Source organism: Diceros bicornis, chromosome 3 (assembly GCF_020826845.1).
Source record: "Diceros bicornis minor isolate mBicDic1 chromosome 3, mDicBic1.mat.cur, whole genome shotgun sequence".
Taxonomy (NCBI): domain Eukaryota; kingdom Metazoa; phylum Chordata; class Mammalia; order Perissodactyla; family Rhinocerotidae; genus Diceros; species Diceros bicornis.
The window spans coordinates 102683855-102699976 of record NC_080742.1 but is presented as its reverse complement, the minus strand read 5'-3'; the positions used below and the strand labels follow the sequence as shown (position 1 = coordinate 102699976).

The following is a 16122-nucleotide window of genomic DNA, read 5'->3' as shown; positions in this document are numbered from 1 at the left end:
TTAATGATTTTATTTTTTAGAGCAGTTTTAGATTTACAGAAAGGTTGAGCAGAAAGTATAGAGAGTTTGCATATACTCCCACACCCCCCACCCCTAAAAAGTTTTCCATGTTATTAACATCTTGCATTGGTGTGGTACATTTGTTGCAATTGATGAGTCAATATTGATACATTATTATTAACTAATTTCCATAGTTTACATTAGGGTTAATTTTTTGTTTTATACATTCTATGGGTTTTAACAAATGTGTAATGACATATATCCACCATTATGGTGTCACAGAGTATTTTCACTGCCCTAAAAATCCTCTGAGCTCTCTTTAGTCACCCGCCCCCAGCAACTGCTGGTCTTTTTACTGTCTCCATAGTTTTTCCTTTCCCAGAATGTCATTGAGTTGGAATCATACAGTGTGTAGCCTTTTCAGATTGGCTTCTTTTGCTTAGTAATATGCATTTAAGGTTCCTCCATGTCTTTTCATAGCTTGATAGGTCATTTCTTTTCAGCGCTGTATAATATTCTATTGTCTGGATGAATTACAGTTTATTTATCCACTCACCTACTGAAGGACATCTTGGTTGCTTCCAAGATATTGCAATTATGAATAAAGCTGCTATAAACATCTGTAGCAGGTTTTTGTGTGGACATAAGTTTTCAACTCCTTTGAGTAAATGCCAAGGAGTGTGATTGCTGGATTATCTGGTAAGAGTATGTTAGCTTTCAAAAACTGCCAAACTGGGCTGTCGTGAAGGTCAAATGATATCAAATAAAATATTTTAAAACATTTTATAAATATAAGTATTTCCAAATGTTAAATATTATTTATTTTGATACTCTGTTTCCAATTTATGACAGCTATTACACAGATCATATGCACCTATTTTTATTTTCATGGGGATTATTGCAAAGTTTTTGCTAAGTTGGTTAGCTCTGTGCATCAGGTCAAATGCCAGAAAAATAACCGTTTTCCAAGGGATGAGGAAATGTTCTAGTTCTTTCCTTAAAATGATGCTGCTGCTGCTGCTACTGCTGCTGCTGCTGATGCACATGGATGCTCCTGACAGGTGTGCATCCCGCAAAGCCCTGGTGTGGGTATACAGTGCGCTGCTTCAGCCTCTCTCACCCAGAGGCACTTAGCACACCCTGGCAGGACATTGGGTCAGAGTGTGACTGGACAGACACCAGACCTCTTCACCATCATTGTTTTTACCACTGACTTAGCAGCACTCAGTTCCTGGGTTTTTGTCAGTGAGAGAGACACCTAGGGAGAAAGCATGACAGTTTTTCGCATGGTCACTTTTCCAGGTCCTAACTGTGCTGCAAACTCCTGCTATCTCTTCCTACAAGCTCATACCTGGGGAGGCTGGGACAGGGGCTGAGTGGCTCCTTATTTCTAGAAAGATGACTTTGGAGGGGGAGGCAACTAGCAGGTGAGTGGCTCCTTATTTCTAGAAAGATGACTTTGGAGGGGGAGGCAACTAGCAGGTGAGGATGAGCGAGGGGCAGGCAGTTTAACCTTTATAAGCCTTGATTTCTCCCTCTGCGCTCGGGGTCATACTTACGTGAGCACTGCTGCCGGTACTTCCTGTCACTTACTCCTCCTTGCCTTGTCCCCCTGTCCTCCCTGCCCAGACATGCCTGGCAAGCTCAGGCCACTCTCTGGGGTCCCGGGCTGGATGTGCTGCACCTTCCCGGCCTTGTCTGCTTGGTGCAGTGTGGACAATGACTAGGATGGACGTCCAGGGGCCTCAATTTTTGTCTTCCCTGCTACCACACCAGCTCTTCCTTTCTGTCACGATATTAGCTCAGAAAAGTGGAAAGTGTTCAAAAGTATTTAGATATGGAAAAGCAAAAGCTTCTAAAGCTGGGGTGTTCACAACTCTTCATGTAGCTTCTGAATTGCCATCTTTTAAAATATTTTCTTTATGATGTGATGGGGGTCTGCTCGTGAGAATGGAGGGAGGCCAGGGCTGGGCGAGGTGTCTCTGCCAGGTCAGCTGCTCTAATTAGGCACAGGCCCTGCCTCCTGGGCTGTGCTTTTCCTACAGCAGGTTTCACCAGTGTCACTGGACTGTTTAATGCAGCTCGGGAGGAACAGAAGGGAGGGGAGCGCATTTACAGTCCTCTAAAGCCCTCACCTCAGCAAGGAATTCTCAGGGCCAGCGCTGGTGGGCTGGAGAGGAGGGCCCTGACACCAACAGATCTGTGACCCGTCAGCCTGGGTCCCCCATGTGCCTACCTGCGGAGACCACCACTCGCCTGCTCTCCTGAGCTGGCTGGGCAGGCTGTTCTCTCCCTCTGCCCACAGAGAGTAAAAGGGATACCATATGCTGTGTGCCTCTGATAATTTCCCACCTTCACGTTATGTGTCTGGATGAGGCACTGTTGTGTTGCCCAGGAGCTAGACTGGAGGGTTTGATGGTGACATTCAATGGTATGGGGCAAGGGATGGAGGACATTTGGGGCTTGGAGAACTCATTACAGCCCTTCCCTGAGCCCATCCCAGTCATTCCCTAAGCATACCCCAGTCCTTCCACAGAATGCCCTAGTCCTTCCCCAGAATACTCCAGTTCTAAGTTAATTCTCTCCGGCCAGTCCTTGAACAGATTGCATTTCTTCTGTTGGAAGCCACATGGGCACCTCCCACAGAAGCTGGGGATGTCTGGTGGGTGTGGGTTCCTGGCTTTGAGATTGCCAGTCAGTTTCCACTGCTGGTGGCTGTTGCTGCCTAGTCACAAGAGGGCATGTCAGAGTGATCGGATGAGCTCAGGATGCAGCCATCAGTTAGCTTCTACCTGTCATGGCAAATTGCATTTCCTTCTCTCTATTAGCAGCAATGGAAGACAGGCCCCAATAAGACTGGAGGTGTGTGTGTGAAAAGGGGTCTTATAGGCTAGTTTGAAAAGAAACATTGTGGGGGTGATCATGCTTTCCTGAACTGTACTGCTATGATGCTTTCCAGAAATGATTTTCATATTTCTCCCTTGGGCTCTCCCTGAGGGCTAATGCTGGCCAGCTGTCTGCTCTCCCCACCTCCCAGGCAGCTGATGGTTGGAACTTCTTCTCTGCTTCTTCCCTTCCTTGGTCAGCACATTGGAGATGCGTGGTCCCTTCGGCTTAGGGGGTAGAGCCTCCTACATACTTTCCATCGTCTTTGCGAGGATCAGGTTCTAGGGGTCAGGTATGTAATTCCTGTACAGTTTAATGATGGCTCTTTGGGAAAATCATCATCCAGTTGAGATTATGAAGCATAGGAATAAGACTGAGGTGCTCTTTGTGGAGGGACTTGGAACCCTGCTTCAGGGCAGGACCAGGGAGGGAACTGTGAGCCAAGCTCTTGGCTCAGATCCACAGAACAGACTGGAGGAGGACCCCCGCTTCCCCCTGACCCCAGTCCTTGTTTCTTCTTTCAGGGGACCTGGAAGGGAGAGAGAAACAAAGGAAAAGCACTTTCAGGTGGCAAAATGATCCAGTATTTAACTTTGAAATTGCCTCATGATGAACTCCCTTTTGGGTCTGACCTTTCCTCCAGGCGCTCATGGCTTCGTCTTGGCCCCACTCTTCCTGAGACCTCTGGCCAGGGACTCACGTGGTGGTGTGCGACTCTGGATGCGGACAAGGGCAGCCGCCTTGAGAGAGGTAGAGCCGGCACATTCTCTTTCCGACCTCGCCCAATGCCTGCCTCCTCAGGACGCACTCCATAGACTTCTGATCTTGCTGACTTGCTGCGAGCCTTGAGATGAGCTTTCACTGCTTTTGCATTTCTGGTGCTTGAAGACAACAGGCATCTTCTTGGAGCCAGGAGACCACATCGGCCAAACAGTGGACAGAGCCCCGCCTAGCCAAGTCTCAGGCTTTGGCTGAGCATCAGCTCATGTGCATCACAGACAATAGGACACAAATGCTGTGGCCTGGACAGCCAGAGCCTCCTAGCTCAGCTCTGCCCTCAGGGACTGCTGTCCAGGTGCCCGTCTGCCTCTTGACTGGTTCCCTCTGTGTCCTGGGCTATTGATTTCCCCAGACTGGGAAAGTCATCCTTGGGATTTGTGAAAATGTGCATTCATGGGCCCGTCCCAATGGTTCTGACAAGGTCTGTGGAGGGGGACCTAGGAATCTGCATTTTCAATAAGCACCGGAGATAATCCTGAGGCAGGAGGTCCCTTTGGTCAGCTTGGTGCTTTGACATGTTTCAGCCCTCCTCCTGTAACCACAGGGTTACATGCTGTGGTTACATACATGCTAAGGGTGCATGCTGCCGGCTTGTGCCCATGTGCGGGAAAGGGTCCACATAAACCAAACTAGTGTGAATTTAAAGTTGAGTAATTCTGGTATAATTTAGATTCTGACTGCCCTGCCAAAGTTCATCCTATAACAGTCCTTATTATGAGTGCTGCAGTATGACTGCCACTCAGAACTTGGGCTGTCACTGTCTGCATCCCCACCAACACACATACGCATATGCATACGTGCACACAAATGAACACACCTGCACACGTGCAGTTACACATGCACACATGTACAAACAAGCACATGCATGCCTGCACAGATGTGTGCATACACGTGTGCATACAAATGCACACATTAGCACCAACAATGCACACACATGCACACACCCAAACGTGAGTGCACACGTGCACAAATGTACACATGCATATGTGCACACATGCACTAATGAACATGCGTCCACATTTGCATGCACATGCAGGAACACATGCACACCCACACATAGATGCATATATGTACACAACACACCAACACACATGCTTACATACATGTGCACGTGTGTACAAACATGCACACACATGTGTGTGCCCACACCACTTTGGGGTCCCTTATCTAACACTGTAATTTCCAACAGTGCCATGTAATCTGGAACTTTTTCTCTGATTTTTCAATCAGTGTTACTTTCTCTCTGCCTCATTTTTTCTCTAGATCTTTTAGGTTTTTTGCCCTGGTCATGAAAGGCTCAATAGTGGAATACACCCCAACAGAGGTGTTGGGAATGTCTTACCCTAAGGAAGGAATCTCTAATCTGGCTGGTTTCCTGAAGTTAGTTAGCCTGATATGGTGTGGTTTTTGGGAAGGAGGCTTTTTCAGAATCCCTGAAATCATTCTACCCAGGTAATTGCATCTGAAGCAGAGCTGGGTGTATGTTTCTGTTTGTTGGCTTCATCAAGGCCACTTCTTGGAGATGTGGTTGCTGGTCTCAATTACAGATGGCTGCTTACACTGCCACTGGGGAGTCTTCCTCATAAGGAAGGAAGGGAAAATGAGATTTAATTGTGCAACTTTCTTCTTCAACATTAATATATACATCAAGGAACAAAATATGTGCAATCTTATTTACCATTCTTGTCTCCTACAGGCAGCATTATTTCATGGGCAGACACATTGTTCTTTCATATATTAAATTAAAAAAAAATACATTTCACTTCTTTTGACAAGCCATTAAAATTCAGCATTTTTAAATGTCACTTGTTGGCACGTAATTTGCTGTCATGAAAACAACTATGGATTTATTTCCTGGCAAGAATCTCCTGACGTATTGAGCTGTATGTCAAAAGCAAAAAGCAAAAAAAGAAGAAAAAAAAAAAATCTAACATAGTGTTGTAATTCCTTAAAAGAGAATGAAAGAAATCCCCCTAACCTAATGATATGGAACAGAACATAGAAAACCAGTGTCGGCTGCAGTGATCGCCAGACGTGATGGCCATCTGCAGCTCACTCTTGTGCTGTGTTACATGCAAATTCTGCACCATGGTGCTTTATGCAGCAGGTCAGTCAAGCCGAGCTTCACCTTTCTACTGGATTTTCCTCCTTGATTATTCTCTCTGCTTGCAGTCGACCTGCACATACTCACCTGTCTTCTCTTTTTTGATCACCCACCCTGTGCCCTTGAAAGTCGGAGTCATTCCTTCTTGCTGAGGTCTAGCTGAGATCCACACCCGCAAGCTCCTGGCAGACTTGGCCGTGGGGTGGGGAGAGGGAGATGTGCACAGGGCAGTGTGTACCAGTTGCAAAGTTGATACTTGGCCTTCATGGGATTTACCTTACATTCAGTTGGACATTCACACGCGGCGGTAGGAACATGGCAGAGGGACCACTGAAGGTAAAAGATGGTTGGATGGGAAATGGAGAGGTCATGAAGGGGGCTGATGGGAGAGAGCGGCAGCTAGACTATGGGACCATTATTCTCATCCTCTAGCCCTACCTAACCTGCGCCTGGGATGCTTCTAACTTCTCTACATCCTAGGGTGTTTCTGTGAAAGGAACTTTTATTAAACACACTCCACTTCCTGAATAACCAACATGAGCTTCAAAGCTTAATTTTAAACAGGCTCACGTCACTGGCAGGCTGCAGGATGTGCAGTTGAGGTTGTGTGTGGTAGTGGCAGCGGCAGGGCTGGGGTCAGATCCAGCTGACCTCTTCTCCTGATTAACGGCAGCCTTGCACAACTCGGCTTTGCTGAGCCTCAGTGGCCATGAAGGGATATTATTTCTGAACTTGAAGAGTTGCTGTGAGGATTTTAAGAGTGGAGGGCTCAGCACACTCCCCGGCACACGGCAGAACTAATTTGGTGGTAGTAAGGAGCACTTGCTAGATTCTAATAAGGAAGAATGATTGCAGATTTCTGGAGGGGGTGTGGGTGAAGCAAACCCAAGCAAAGCCTTACAGCTGGTGGAGCGTTGCCACTCCAGTGATCAGATGCTACTCTTTTCCATAGGAGGGCCTGGGGTCACCCATATGCTGATGCCTCACGCAGTTCATCTCCAGCACAGCCCTCGCCACCCAGCTCCAAACTCATACATCCAACCAGACATTAACACGTCCCCAAAAGGAACATTTTTGTTTCACTCATACCCCTTTTCCAAATCTGCGCCTTCCTTGGTCTTCGCCTGTTTCGTAAATCACCATCCACCAATATGCCAAAAATGGGCTCCTGCCCACTCTCTACCTCATCCACACTCGCCTCTCTTCATTCACTGGGCTCCAGCTGGCCCCGCCTCCCTTCCCTCCTCATCCCATCTCTGTCTGCCTGGAATACTTTCCCTCTGGTTCTTTCCATAGCTGGGTCTTATTCTGGAGCTGTCAGTTCAGATGTCACTCATCACAGTTAAGTGAACGGTCACTTGGTCACATCATTGTGTCTGTTTACCTTGTAATATTCATTACTTTCAGGTATCTGGTGTGTTGTCTGATGCCTCTGCTGTGTTACGAGCTCTGAAGACCTGGCTGTTCTTGTTCACTGCTGCACTGCTGGCACCCAGCACCTAGAGACACCTAGAGCAGGTGTCTGGTTTGCATTAGTTAGATGAATGCATCGATGACTCCGTAATAGACTTGCCTAACGTGAAAGGCGCTGTCAAACGACAGGGCACTCCCTGAGTGTGAGCCAGGCCAGCTGGATTTTACTCTCATCTCCAACATAAATTAGCTCTATGATCCCATCACTAAGGCTTCTTTCCTTATAAGACACTTTTTAATCTTTTTATTGTAAAATGAAACACAGATACAGAAAACTTTACAAAACGTGTATGTGTGCACACGTGTACACACACACATTTATATGTATCCTCATGAGTTCATACAATTTCTAATTCAAATCAGGACTACAAAGTTTACTTAACATTTTTAATAATATATTTAAATTTCCTTTCTTCCACAATGGGAATGGTGGTTTTCCAGGTGACAGAGAATGATAGAACTGCAATATGCATAATTATTCATTTATTTTATTTACCTTACACATGCAGCAGTCTCAGAAAACAATACTAAGACTACCTCCACCAGTTGCTACTACTGAAAACAGTTACAAATTGCCTTTGCTTATGCTCTCCCCGACTGTGCGTTGGTTAGCCCCGTTTGTTGTTAGGGCTCTGTCTGTCTGCAGCAGCGGGCCCTGTGGTCAGTCTCCCCATCACCCTCACTTTGTCCTGATTCCCCGAGTGCCTCCAAGTGCCTGTTAGTTCCTGCTCGTTATCAGTCCTTGTGTCCACATCTCCTCCGTCACTTTGGCTGGCTGATGCTTCTCAAATAGAGTCCTTAGGAAAGGCTCGTGGGAGAAATATGCCCTGATTTCTTGCATTTTTTTTAAAACAGTTTGTGCCTTTTATATGTGAAGGTAATTTTTTTAGGTATAAAATCCTTGACTCACGTATCTTTTGTTAACTATCTTAAACTATCTTAACTATCACTTAACTATCTTAAATATGTTACTTTATTTTCTTTTGGCAAAAACAGCAACTAAAACAACAAAAAATCACTGCTCTTGAAAAGTAGGATGATCTAATCTTATTTCCTTTCTAAGTCATGTGTTCTTTTAACTTTATGGAGATGAAATTTATATACTCATTTTAAGTCTACAATTTGATGGTTTTTAGTATATTTACAGAGTTGTGCAAGCATCACCACCATCTAATTTTAGAACACTTCCATCACTTCGAGAAGAAAACTCATGTCTATTTGTAGTCACTGCTCCCCAACTCAACCCTAAGCAAGTAATAGTCTACTTTCTGTCTGTAGATTTGCTTTTTCTGGACATTTTGTATAAATGAAATCATTCAACGTGTGTTCTTTTGTGTCTACTGGCTTTTTTCACTTTGCATCATGTTTGTGAGGTTCATGCTTGTTGTAGCATGTGTCAGTGCCTCATTCTTGTTCAGTGCTAAGTAGTAGTTCATTGTATGGATATACCACATTCCTTTTATCCATTCACCACACTCACCAATTGATGGACATTTGAGTTGTTTCCATTTTCTGGCTATTATGAATGATGCTATGAAAATACATGTATAAGTCTTTGTATGGACTTATGTTTTAGTTTCTCTTGGGTAGATACCTAGGAGTGGAAGTGCTAGGTCATGGCCATGTTTGTTTTTGCCTAGACATGTGAAGAATTTTTGGTTCCTGAAAAGTCCTGTAATTTTGCTAGAATATGTCTTGGTGCTGGTCATTATGGGTCAGTATTCTCAGGTACATTGTGTGCTCTTTCAGTATGTAGCTTCAAATATAAATATTTTGTTATATATGAACATATATATTGTTATATGTATATTGTAGAATATATATTATATATATAATTGTTAAATATTATATTTGTCACTTTCAATTTCTTTTTCTCATTTACTTTTATTCTTAATATTATCTTCTTTACTATTAAGTTATTTTAAATATTTTTTATTATTATAAATGAAATTATTGTGTACCTTCTAGTTTAGTTTTTGTTTCTTTTTTTTAATTTTACCCCTTTCACCCTTACTCCTGCCCCCTTTCCCTCTGGTAGTCAACAGTCTATTCTCTGTATCCGTTTGCTTATTTATTTATTTTTTTGTCTTTCACATATGAGTGAAATCATACAGTATTTGGCTTTCTCCATCTGACTTATTTTGCCTAGCATAAAGCCCTCAAGGTCCATCCATGTTGTTGTAAATGGCAAAGTTTCATCTTTTTTTAATGGCTGAGTTGTAATACATTGTGTGTGTATATATATACCACATCTTCTTTATTCATTCAGCTGTTGATGGACGCTTAGGTTGTTTCCAAGTCTTGGCTATTGTGAATAATGCTGCAATGAACGTAGGGCTGCATATATTTTTTTGAATTAGTGTTTTCATGTTCTTTGGATAAGTATCCAGAAGTAGAATAGGTGGATCATATGGTAGTTCTATTTTTAATTTTTTGAGTAATCTCTACACTGTTTTCTATAGTGGCTGCACCAGTTTGCACTCCCACCAGCTGTGTATGAGGGTTCCCTTTCTACCACATCCTCTTCAACACTTGTTATTTTTTGTCTTTTTAATAATAGCGATCCTGATGGGCGTGAGGTGATAGCTCATTGTGGTTTTGATTTGCATTTCCCTTATATTTGGTGATGTTGAACATCTTGTCATGTGTCTGTTGGCCATCTGCATACCTTCTTTGGAAAAATGTCTGTTCAGATCCTCTGCCCATTTTTTTTTTTTTTGTGAGGAAGATCAGCTCTGAGCTAACATCCATGCCAATTCTCCTCTTTTTTTTTTTTTTGCTGAGGAAGACTGGCCCTGAGCTAACATCTATTGCCAATCCTCCTCCTTTTTTCCCCCCTTTTTCTCCCCAAGGTCCCAGTAGATAGTTGTATGTCATAGTTGCACATCCTTCTAGTTGCTGTATGTGGGACACCACCTCAGCATGGCCGGACAAGCGGTGCGTTGGTGCGTGCCCGGGATCTGAACCCGGGCCCCAGTAGTGGAGTGTGCGCACTTAACCACTAAGCCATGGGGCCGGCCCCCACTCTGCCCATCCTTTAATCGGATTGTTTGTTTTTTTTTTTGTTGAGTTGTGTGAGTTCTTTATATACTTTGGATGTTAACCCCTTGTCAGATATGTGATTTGCAAATATCTTCTCCCAGTTGTTAGGTTGTCTTTTTGTTTTGTTGATGATTTCCTTTGCTGTGAAGAAGCTTTTTAGTTTGATATAGTCCCATTTGTTTATTTTTTCTTCTCTTTTGCTTGCCTGAAAGAGACATGATATTCAAAAAGATACTGCTAAGACCAGTGTCAAAGAGGGTACTGCCTATTTTTCTTCTAGGAGTTTTATGGTTTCAGGTCTTATATTCAAGCCTTTAATCTATTTACGTTAATTTTTGTGTATGGTGTAAGATAATGGTCTACTTTCATTCTTTTGCATGTGGCTGTCCAGTTTTCCCAACACCATTTATTGAACAGACTTTCCTTTCTCCATTGTATGTTCTTGGCTTCTTTGTTGAAAATTAGCTGTCAATAGTTGTGTGGGTAGTTTTCATTTCTAAAATGATTTTTTTCCCATTATTTATAAATCACTCTTAAGATCTGTTCCCTCATTTCTGAGTATTTCTAATTCTGGTTTATGGTTCTTTTTTGTGTCTTAGATCCACCTTAATGCCTTTCTTACTTTAAAATAGTGCATTACAGTTTGGGTTGTTTTGTTTTCTTTTGTTTTGTTTGTCTTTCTAGCATGCTTTTTCATTGTTTGTAGTGATGTTATTCTATTTTATCTTTTTTCTCTCCTCATCGTAACTTTCTATGGGATTTAATCTCTAATTTGTTGTTGCTGTTTTTTATGTGAACTTAGTTTTCCTGACATTCAGAAGGAGGCTGAGTTCATATAGCTTTTCTAACTTTGTGAAGCTATCTCTTCTATTGCTTTTACATACTGTCAAAAAATGTGGCAGATTACTTCTTTTTATTATTGCAATAGAATTGACGTGCCATAAATTAACCTTTTAGAAGGGTACCGTTCGTGGTTTTTAGTATGTTCACAAAGTTGTCCATCACCACTATCTAATCAGAATACTTTCCTCACTTCAAAAAGAAACCTCATATCCATTAGTAGTCACTCCCTATTCTCTCTCTCCCAACCCCCGTCTCCTAGCTACCACTGATCTAGTTTCTTTCTCAATGGATTTGCCTATTTCGGACATTTTATATCAATGGATTTATACAATATATGGCCTTTTTGTGTCTACCGTCTTTCACTTAGCATAATGTTTTCAAGTTTCATTCATCCTGCAGCATGTATCAGTACTATGTTCCTTTTTATGGCTGAATAATATTCTATTGCATATCTATACTGCTTTTTTTTTGTTTTTGCCTGAGGAATATTAGCCCTGAGCTAACATCTGTACCAGTCTTCCTCTAGTTTATATGTGGGTCACTGCCACAACATGGCTGATGAGTAGTGTAGGTCTGCATCTGGGATCTGAATCCACGAAACCCGGGCCACCGAATCGGAGCATGCTGAACTAACCACTAGGCCACAGGGCCAGCTCCCATACTACATTTTATTTATCCATTCCTCAGTTGATGGACATTTGAATTGTTTCCATTTTTTGGCCATTATGAAAAATATTGTTATGAATACTCATGTACAAGTTTTTGTGAGAACATGTGTTTTCAATTCTCACGGGTATACCTAGGAGTGAAATTTCTGGGTCATATATAGTAACTCTATGCTGTAATTACTGATTAGGTAGGATTTATGTCTGCCATTTTGCTATTTGTTTTCTATATGTTTTATGCCCTTTTTCTAGTTCTTATATTCCTCCATTACTGCCTTTTTTTGTTAAATAGATATTTTCTAGTGTATCATTTAAAATTCCTTATATTTATTTAGTTTTTTAGTGCTTGCCCTGAGGTTTACAATTAACATCTTAATTTATAACAATCTAATCTGTATTAATACCAACCTAATTTCAATAGTATACAAAAACTTTATTCATATATTGCCTCCTTCCCTCGTCCTCTCCTTTGTGCTGTTATTCTTACACAAATTACATCTTTATATGTTGTACATCCATTAACAAAGATTTATAATTATTGCATTATGTGATTGGATTTAAATCAGATATGATCAAAAAAAGTTAGATATACAAAATATGTTTATTCTGTCTTTTATATTTACTCACATAGTTACCTTTACTGGTGTTCATTATTTCTTCATTTGGATGTGAGTTATTATCTAGTGTCCTTTTATTTTCAACTGAAGTACTCCCTTTAGTATTTCTTTTAGGGAAGGTTTGCTAGCAATGAATTCTCTGTTTTTGTTTGTCTGAGAATGTGTTAATTTCTCCCATATTTTTGACAGATAGTTTTGCTGGATATAGAATTCTTGGTTGAAAGTATTTTTCTTTTAGGACTTTGAGTATATCATCACACTGCCTTCTGGCCTCCGTGGTTTCTTATGAAAAGTTAGTTGTTAACATTATTGATGATCCATTGTATGTGATTAGTTGCTTCTCTCTTGCTGCTTTCAAGATTCTCACGTTAGCTTTTGTCAGCTTGATATTGATGTGTCTAAGTGTGAATCTCTTTGAGTTTATCCTACTTGGGGTTTCTTAAGCTTCTTGGGTGTGTAGATTCATGATTTTCATCAAATTTGGTGAGTTTTGGCCATTATTTCTTTAAATATTCTTTCTGCTCCTTCTCTCCATCTGAGACTCCTGTTGTGTGAATGTTGTTACATTTGATGGTTTCTTGCAAGACTCTGATGCTCTGTTCATTTTTCATCATTCTTTTTTCTTTCTGTTCCTCAGATGGGATAATCTCAATTGACTGTCCCCAAGTTTACAGATTCTTTCTTCTGCCTCCTCAGATCTGCTGTTGAGCTCCTCTAGTGAACTTTTATTTCAGTTATTGTAATTTTCAATTAAATAATTTCTGTTGTTTTTTAAAAAATATTATTTCTATCTCTTTATTGATATTTTCTATTTGATGAGATATTATTCTCATACTTTTCTTTAGTTCTTTGGACATAGTTTCCTTTAGTTTTTTGGACATATTTAAAATAGCTCATTTAAAGTCTTTGTCTAGAAAGTTCAACATCTGGCTTCTCAAGGACGGTTTTTATTGTTTGTTTTTTCCCCCAATCTGTAGGGCATACTTGCTTGTTTCTTTGCAGGTCTCAAAATTTTTCATTGAAAACTGGATATTTCAAATGACATAGTGTGGCAACTCTGTAAATCAGATTCTTCCTGCTACTCAAGGTTTTTTATTGTTGCTGGGGTTTTTTTTTTTTTTTTTTGGTTGTTGTCTGTTTAGTGACTTTGGTAAACTAATTCTGTAAAGTCTGTACTCTCTGTTGTGTATGGCCACTAAGTCTCTGATTGGTTAGCTTAGTGGTCAGATAATGATTGGACTGATATCCTTAAACACCTGGAACCAATAAGTCTCCCAAGCGTTGTTAAAGGGTTCTGTGTGCTGGGGCACACCCTCAGCAATCAGCCAGGCAGTTGACAAGTCTGCCTTAGCCTTCACTTCCTGCTTGCTCAGAGCCTCAAGGTCAGCAGGGATGAGAGCTTAGGGCCTTCTCATGTTTTTCCTGTACATGCACGCAGCCCTACACATGCTTGTGGCCATCCAGATTCCAAGGATTATGGAAGAGCTCTACAAAGCCTCTATGGATATCTCATTCCCCAGCTTTTCTTTTAAAGCTGTTTGGTCAGTCTATTGTTTGCACCAACTGTTATCTCCACCTTAGGCAGCTGAGAAGTTAAACATGTCTCTAAATGTTTTCAACAAATGCCCCTGGAGAAAAGGCTTTTGCACACTGTGAGCTTTGAGTCAGGTTAAATGAAGTCAAATGGGGTCCTCTAGGGAACCACCAGCCAGGTCAAATATTGACAGTCCTCTAGTAATGAGGCTTTGAGGGGAGCTCCAACCCATTCTTTTCTTTCCTGTGGCTTCCTGGCTTCTGGTTTTCACTGTGATTGTGGCTTTTCATTTCAAGGCTGTGGCAGAGCTGGAGAAGTTGACAGAAATAGGGCAAGTTAAAAACACCAGCAAGTTCATTGTTCTTATTGAGAATCAGCCATTTTCCTTGGGTAAATGCTCTCCCCAGATCCCTGCCAGCCTTTAATTATTTTCCAGAGTTCTGAAAAAGTTGATTCTGACCATCTTTGACAGTTTTCTCATTGTTTTGTTGGAGGGCTGCCATTTTCACTGATTCCACAGCTTGCTTCTTGAGGCTTCTTATCTCCAGTCCTCTCCCCAACTTTTATCTGGACATTGTCTTGGGGTTAGCTATCCTTGGAGAGAACTTCACTTAGATTTGATTTAAATGTAGTCTTGGGTTTTGTTCACCATCTAGTTGCTATGTCTATTTTTATGTGGGAATTGGGAGATATCCAAAACAATGCTGCCATGGCGATGTCTCTCCTCCCAAAATCAATTGATCACTCAACCAATTTCTCTCTCTCTCTCAATCTCTTATCTCTATCTCGATCTCTGTCTCTAATGTCTGTTTTGTCTAACATAGAAATGAATGCCTATTTTCTCTATTGCCCTTTCCTTTTTAAAAATATCTGTTGGGTTCCTCTGCACTGAAGGAAGCAAGTCATTTTTGGCTTCAGAGCAGCAGTTTTAGCCCTGGCTTCATACTAACAACTTGGGAAGCCTCAAAAAGTGAGGATGTCTGGGCCTTACTCCGCAAAGATTCTGGCTTCATTGGTCTCATATGGGGCCTGCCATCAGCACCTCTTAAAAATTCTGCAGGTAATTCCAATGTCTTAATCTCTTTTTTTGCATGTATAAAATGAAACTAACACTCTCTGAGTTACCTAACACGTGTTTGAAATACAAACATATGAATCACTTTCTTCCTATTCATGTCTTAAAATTTTTAACTGAATTTAAGATATGTAAATTACAAAGTTTAATGACATTTTAATACTGTTTGGTAAATTAATATATATTTTGTTACAATTTTCATAGAAAAATTAATAGTAATACTTGGTATAGTATAGAAGAGTATAATTTTTAGATAGTTGTAACTTTCAATATTCTGCCCATACTTTCTTTTTGCTGTAGGAAGAATAGATCTTTTTATTTAGTAGATTTAAAAAACAGAGGCCCAGAGTGATTAAAGGATGTTCCCAGTGCTATTCAGTTGACGCAGAGGTGGGACTAGAACCCAGAACTCCCAGCAAGAGAGTGAGGAACAGCGGTTCTCAAAATTTTGGTCTTAGGACCCCTCCATATTGTTAAAAATTAGTGAAGACCCCAAAGAGTTTCTGTTTTTTTGTGGGTTACTGCTTTCCACATTTATTTTCTTAAAAATTTAAAACTGAGAAAATTTAAAAACAGCTGTGTATTAATTCATTTAAAAATAAAAATAATCACAATAAACACATTACATAATAACCGTAATAACTATGTCTTTCAAAACATAAAAAAATAGTTTTTTTTGTTTTGTTTTACATTTTTGCAGATTTCTTTAATGCTGGCTTAATAGAAAACAGCAGGATCCTCATATCTGCTTCTGCGCTCATTCTATGCAGTTTCCACCCACATAGCCTCTGGAAAACTCCAATGTATGCTCATAAGAAACAAAAATGAAAAGAGAAAATAATGTCTCAATATTTTATGAAAATAACTGTGACTTCATGACCAGTTGAAGGGGCCTTGGGAACCCACAGAGGTCCTCGGATCGCACTTTGAGAACTGCTTGCAGAGAGAAAAGAGTATGGGTTTGGAGTCAGGAGGAAGTTTAAGTTCCAGCTGTGCCCTAGTGAGCCATGTCAGCTCAGTACATGTGTTATGACAGTATCTAACCTCTCCTACTTTCCATCTCTTTACCTGTTAAATGCGGGCAGCACCCCAGGACTTTGTTG

General features: G+C 41.1%; 1 protein-coding gene across 1 annotated transcript in view; it reads left to right on the top strand.

Moving 5' to 3' along the window:
* Window positions 1-16122, top strand: part of PTPRN2 (protein tyrosine phosphatase receptor type N2) — a 911136-nt gene that overhangs the window by 209164 nt on the left and 685850 nt on the right. The gene's annotated exons all lie outside the window — the stretch shown is intronic.